The sequence below is a fragment of the Halichoerus grypus genome, chromosome 7 (assembly GCF_964656455.1).
Source record: "Halichoerus grypus chromosome 7, mHalGry1.hap1.1, whole genome shotgun sequence".
NCBI classification, from domain to species: domain Eukaryota; kingdom Metazoa; phylum Chordata; class Mammalia; order Carnivora; family Phocidae; genus Halichoerus; species Halichoerus grypus.
Genome location: NC_135718.1, coordinates 150,465,528 through 150,472,029, shown reverse-complemented (window position 1 = coordinate 150,472,029; position 6,502 = coordinate 150,465,528). Strand labels below are relative to the sequence as shown.

Sequence of the window (6,502 nt, the reverse complement as noted above, 5' to 3'; positions counted from 1 at the left end):
TCTCCCTCTGCCTGCACCCCTCCTCCCCCGTCTACGATGGTTGCCCAGCAGTATGAATGTACTTAATACCGCTGAACTGTACGCTTAAAAACGGTTCAGACGGTAAGTTTTCTGTTACGTATTTTACCGCAGTAAAAAAATTGAAGAAAAACAAGTAGTGCGCACTGTGCACTTCACCGAGGACTGCCAAGGAGGATGGGGCGGCCGTACCGGTGACCGGCGCTGGCCGAGGTGCTCTCGCCTCCCGCTCCCCGGCGCCCGCAGGAGCCCCTGGGTCCAGAGCTGCTGCCTTCCTCCCCCCGCACGCAGACCTGCCGCGATCGTCATTCAGGCCCACAGCACTCCTGACTTTTACCCTTGCCTTTTCCTTTTGTCAGGAACCAGGCACAGAGTCAGTAATTTCCTAAAAAGTCCGGATCAGGCGACTTTCATCATTATCATCATTTTTCGAGCCATTAAAATATACCAGTGTTTTAACTTACTTCCCCAGCAACCGCGTGTAAAACTGATGAGGGCTAGGAACAGAGAAACGTTCACCTTCAGCCCAGACGCTGACGAATAGCCTGCGTGGTTCTGATAAGAATCCAATACGTGCTGGGTGCTAAGTTCTTAAGATTTTTTTTAGAATTATTTTTTATCTATTTGAGAGAGAGAGTGAATGAGAGAGAGCACGAGCGGGGGGGGGGGAGCAGCAGGCAGAGGCAGAGGGAGAAGCAGGCTCCCCACTGAGCAGGGAGCCTGACATGGGGCTCGATCCCAGGACTCCAGGATCATGACCTGAGCGGAAGGCAGCCGCTTAACCGACTGAGCCACCCAGGCGCCCCTGGGTGCTAAGTTCTTACAGGGTCTCACGTCTGCCTGTACATCGCGCCCACAGTTACTACAGAAAGTAGTTTTGCCAGTAGACATTCAAAGAAACATTCATGATCGAACCCGCCCTGCACGTGTCCCGCCCCCCTCCCCCCCTCCCCCACCCCGCCCCCCCGCCCGTCCTGAGCACTAAGCTTGTCAGGCCAGCTTGACGAAGCCAAAGCTCAGCCCTTTCCGCCCCAGGGGTCCTGTCCCCGTGCTACTTAGATAAACTTGCTAAGCTGCAACCCTAAAACGTCTCAAGAATGCTTTCTTGTCCATCATGCTTGACAATCTCGCAACAAACTGAGAACAGCATTAGTACATTTTACGCAGAAGACGGAAGCACAGGAAGGTGAAACAGTCTGCCCACAGCTGCACAGCTGGGAAGTTGCGGAACCGGCTGTCACCATCCCAAACCGCCTGTTCCTCAAGGTCCAAGACTCTGAAATCCAAAGTCTCCAGCCCTCCTTTAATCTGATTGCCTTAATGGCGGTGAAACAGGCTTTTTTCCTACGGGAATTCTCAGATGTTTAACGTCGTATGTGCGCGGAGAGCCCGAGAGTGGGAGAGGGAGGTGACAGCAGTATCTCCTCTACTTATTCGACTGCTGGACTTCTTTTGCTCCAAGCATCTCAAGGAACTTTCTCAGCTGAAATGTTGCAAAACTTTGCATGTAATATGCAATGCTGCTTTGTCTCTTTCAACTACTTTAAAAGAGTATATGAGTTATTTTCTCTCATTTAGAAAAATTTAAAAATTGAGGTAGTGAGAAACCTAGTAATTTGTCCAAGGCCAGAACCAGCGAATTTTGGAGCTGAAATTAGAACCTAGGTCCTCTGGCCATAATTTCAGGGGTTTTTGTTTTGTTTTGTTTTGTTTAATTACAGAAGGAATATGATCTCACTCTAGCAAATCAAACAGAGATGTACAAAGAAAGCCACATGCAGGGCGCCTGGGTGGCTCAACTGGTTGAGCGCCCGACTTCTTGATCTCAGCTTGGGTCCTGAAATCAAGCCTCCATGCTGAGCATGGAGCCTGCTTAAGATTCTCTCTTGCCCTCTCCCTCTGCTCCTCCCCATCCCCCACTCATGCTCTCTTTCTTTCTCTAAAATAATAATAATAACAATATAAATTTTTAAAAAGAAGAAGAAAAAAGAAAGCCATACACAGCATTCCAATCTCATCTTCCTTTGGTAAAAAAACTGTTCTAGTTAGAATAGATTTGGCTGCAAGTGACAGCAAATCCAAAATAAGAATGGCTTAAAATATATAGAAGTCTATTTGCCCCTATATAAAAGCCCAGAGGTATGCGGTCCGGGGTTGTTCAGGGTCCTAGGCTCCTTCCAGCTCACTCTCATCCATCCCAAGGGCAGGACCCTGATCTTCGGGGCGCATAGCAGCTATTTTTGAAGGAATGATCCCTGAAACTCTCACACAGAGATATTTCCACTTACATCTCATTGCCTGAACTTCATCACATGGCCATGCTGCAAATATAAGAGGCCAGGCCAGGAAATAAGAGTTTTTATTCCGAGAGGCTACATGCCCAACTAAAAATTATTACATTATTACATTATTAACTCTAGTCACCATGCTGTACACCACTTCCCTAGAACTTATTTTATAATGGAAAGTTTATGCTCTTTGACCTCCTTAACCCTTTTTGTCCACCCCCAACTTCTACCTCTGGCTACCACCAGGCTGTTCTCTGTATCTATGAGCTTGGATTGTTTGTTTTTTAGATTCTACATGTAAGTGACATCCATGTTGTCACAAATGGCAAGATTTAATTCTTTTCTATGGCAAACTAATATTCCATTACACACACACACACACACACACACACACACACACACACACAATCTTCTTTATCCATTCATCCATCAATGGGGACTTAGGTTGTTTTCCTGCCTTATTGGTTATTGGGAATAACACTGCAATGAACATGAAGGTGCATACATCTTTTCGAGTTAAGTGTTTTTGTTTTCTTTGGATAAATACCCAGAATGAATTGCTAGATGATATTGTAGTTCTATTTTTTTTTTAAGATTTTATTTATTTATTTGAGGGAGAGAGAGAGAGAGAGCATGAGTGGAGGGGGGTGGCAGGCAGAGGGAGAAGCAGGCTCCCCGCTGAGCAGGAAACCCTCGTGGGGCTGGATCTCAGGACCCTGAGATCATGACCGGAGCTGAAGGCAGACGCTTAACCAACTGAGCCACCCGGGTGCCCCTGTAGTTCTATTTTTAATTTTTTGAGGAACCTCCACAGTGGCTGTACCAATTTACATTCCCACCAGCACTGCAAGTGCACGAAGAGGTTCCCTTTCCTCCACATGCTCACTAGCACTTGTTATCTCTTGTCTTCGTGATGATGGTCATTCTACCAGGTGCGAAGTGATATTTTATTGTGGTTTTGATTTGCCTTTCTCTGATGATCTGTGATGTTGAGCATCTTTTCATATACCTGATGGCCATCTGTATGTCTTCTTTGGAAAAATGTCTGTTCTCAGATCCTCTGCCCATTCTTTAATTAGAATGTTTGGTTTTTTGCTATTGAGTTGTATGAGTTCTTTATATATTTTGAATATTAACCCCTTGTCAGGTATATGATTTGGAAATATTTTCTCCCATTCGATAGGTTGCCTTTTCATTTTGTTGATGATTTCCTTTGTTGTGCAGAAGCTTTAGTCTGCTGTATTCCCACTTGTTTATTTTTGCTTTTCTTGCCTTTGCTTTTGGAATCAGATCCAAAAAGTTATCATCAAGCTTGATGTTAAGGAGTTTACCATTTATGTTTTCTTCTGGGAGTTTTACAGTTTCAGGTTGGCTAAATAACTGTCCTTGTTATGTATTCTTCCAAATTGTTAGGTCTTCTTGTACTATACACATTACTCTGCAACTTGCCTTTTTCATTTAACATATCTATGAGATATCAGAGTCCTTAGTTGAAAGAAACACAGACTAACTCTGGCCAATTCAGAAGAAAAGTAGCTTATTAAAGGACATTGTGTAGCTCATACATTTTCTGGGAAAGTTGGAGGATTAGACTTGAAGTTACTAGATTTTTTTTTTTTTAAGATTTTATTTATTTATTTGACAGAGAGAGACACAGCGAAAGAGGGAACACAAGCAGGGGGAGTGGGAGAGGGAGAAGCAGGCTTTCCACGGAGCAGGGAGCCCGATGTGGGGCTCGATCCCAGGACCCTGGGATCATGACCTGAGCCCAAGGCAGACGCTTAACAACTGAGCCACTCAGGCGCCCCTTGAAGTTACTAGATTTTAAATCATTCCTCATCATCCTGCAAAATTGGTCCCCAGAACTGCCCCGTCACTGGGCACCCCACTGAGGCTTGCATGTGTGACTCGTCGGTGCGCTCCCGGCTGGCTCCGTGCACACGTGGGCTGTGCGGTTGCCCACGGCCCTGCACTTACAAAGGCCGTGCTCTTGGCTTCATATTCTGCTGTTTCCATCTTGAAATTCCCAATACTGTTTGAACAAGGGGCCCCGCATTTTCATTTCGCACTGGGCCCTACAAGTCAGGCGGTCAGTCCTGGTGCCGGACATCGGGTGCTGCTATCAGGGCCACTGTTGCTATGACTCTAGAAACTGGATGAAGTTGTCCCTGTGGCCATTGACCCTCAACCAAGACTCATTCACCGTCCACCCTGCCGCTCTCCCTCACTTGTTCCCAGTTCAAGATGTGGGATCACAGCATCTAGACTGCAGATTTTCCAGCTGCAATGGGAGCTAGAAAAATGAATAATATTTTTTGGTGGGAGGAAACTGCATCTTCTAAGGCGGAAGTGGGGGGTAGTCCCCCAAATACAGGAAGTAGGTTCAGAGGCTCAATAGCCAAATGGAAGCACAGATGCTCAATAGGGTAGAACCACGAGTATATATAGATTCGTCTCATTCTTTGGCATAACTGTCTACTACTCTATCGTGGAGACGTACTATAACTTAGTCATCACCCTGCTGATGGGCATTCACGATATTTCCATTTTTTTGCTACCACAGTGTTGTAACAGACATCGTTATACGTTTGTCCTTCTGTACTTAGGATTTGATTTCAGGAAGCTAGATTCTTAAGAGTGGAGTAGCTGGACAAAAGTGAGTATGTATGTCTATGTTTAGTATTTACTGCCAGATTACTTTTTAAAAAATATAGTAATTTATAGTCCCACCAGCAACATACAAAAGTGCCTTTTTCTTCCATCCTTTCTATCACTCTTTTCTTTTTATCAGCCTGATGAGTGAAAAGTATCTCAGTATTCTTTTCATTTCTGGTCTCTTGACTACTAGCACCTTTTCATGTCTTTATTAGCTACATGGAATTCCTTTTTTATAGATTACCTAGTCATATCCTTTCCTCATTTTTCTTTTGTTTTCTTCCTTTTTCTTATCAATTTATAGGTACTCTTTGTGTATTAGAGATACTCTATCAGTCATACATGTTAGATTATTTCTCAGAGCACGTTTCTAGTTTTTTTTTCCCATGGTATGCTATCTTTTGTCTTAATTTTTTTTAAAAGGTAGTTAAATATGTCTTTTCCTTTATGACTTCTCATTTTATTATTCTTGCTTAAGAAAGTTTCATCATACATTTCTGTGTTGATTGTTACAATAAGCATATATTTCCTTTGTAAAAAAAAAACATACTTTTTTTAAAAAGAAAAAAAATTTAAAGACCACAAAAGAGTATGCTGAAGACCTGTATTCTTAGGTCCAAATCTATTACTAACTAGTTATAACCTCGGGCGAGTCACCAAGCCTCTCAGTATCTCCTTGTCTTAGTTTTTTTTTTTTTTTTTGTAGTTTTATGGTTTTATTAACACAAATACGACGTGCACAACAAGCTGTCTATTCATTTTCTTCGCTGCGCAGCCTGGCGTTGGGATTGGTGACTCTGATTGCCAGCTGGGCTGCTCTTTCCACAATAGCTTTGCGGTTCTTGGAGGAGACATTGTGAGCAATCTCTGCACAGTAAGATTTGTTGCCCATCAGCAGCCCTTCAAGCTCCTTGACGTTGTGGACTAGGAACTTCCGGAAGCCACTGGGCAACATGTGCTTTGTTTTCTTGTTGCTCCCATAACCAATGTTGGGCATCAAGATCTGGCCCTTGAATCTTCTGCGCACCCTATTGTCAATGCCTCTGGGTTTCCGCCAGTTGCGCTTAATTTTGACATAGCGGTCTGACTGGTGCCGGATGAACTTCTTGGTCCTCTTTTTAACGATCTTGGGCTTCACCAGAGGTCTGAGGGCAGCCATGATGCCCAGTAACAGATGGCTGCCGCCTCCACAGGCAGCGCCGAGGAAGAGAGGGGCTCTCCTTGTCTTAGTTTTACAAGTGGGGGATAATAGCACCCGCCCTGCTGACTTCACAGAGTCCCCATAAAGATAAAATCAGATTTTAAAAAAGGAAAGGTTTGAAAAGTATAAATATGGGTTATAAAAATATAAGGTATTGGGGTGCCTGGTTGGCTCAGTCTGTGGAGTGTGCAACTCTTGATCTCAGGGTCATGAGTTCAAGCCGCATGTGGGGTGTAGAGATTACTTAAAACTTAAAAAAAATAAAAATGTAAGCTTTTAATGGGGCGCCTGGGTGGCTCTGTCGTTAAGCGTCTGCCTTCGGCTCAGGTCATGATCCCAG

The 6,502-nt window shown here is 44.1% G+C and overlaps 1 pseudogene; it reads right to left on the bottom strand.

Annotated features, from left to right (window-relative positions):
* Positions 1–5,646: 5,646 nt before the first annotated feature.
* On the bottom strand, positions 5,647–6,171 carry LOC118541704 (large ribosomal subunit protein eL32 pseudogene; annotated as a pseudogene).
* Between the last annotated feature and the right edge of the window lie 331 nt (positions 6,172–6,502).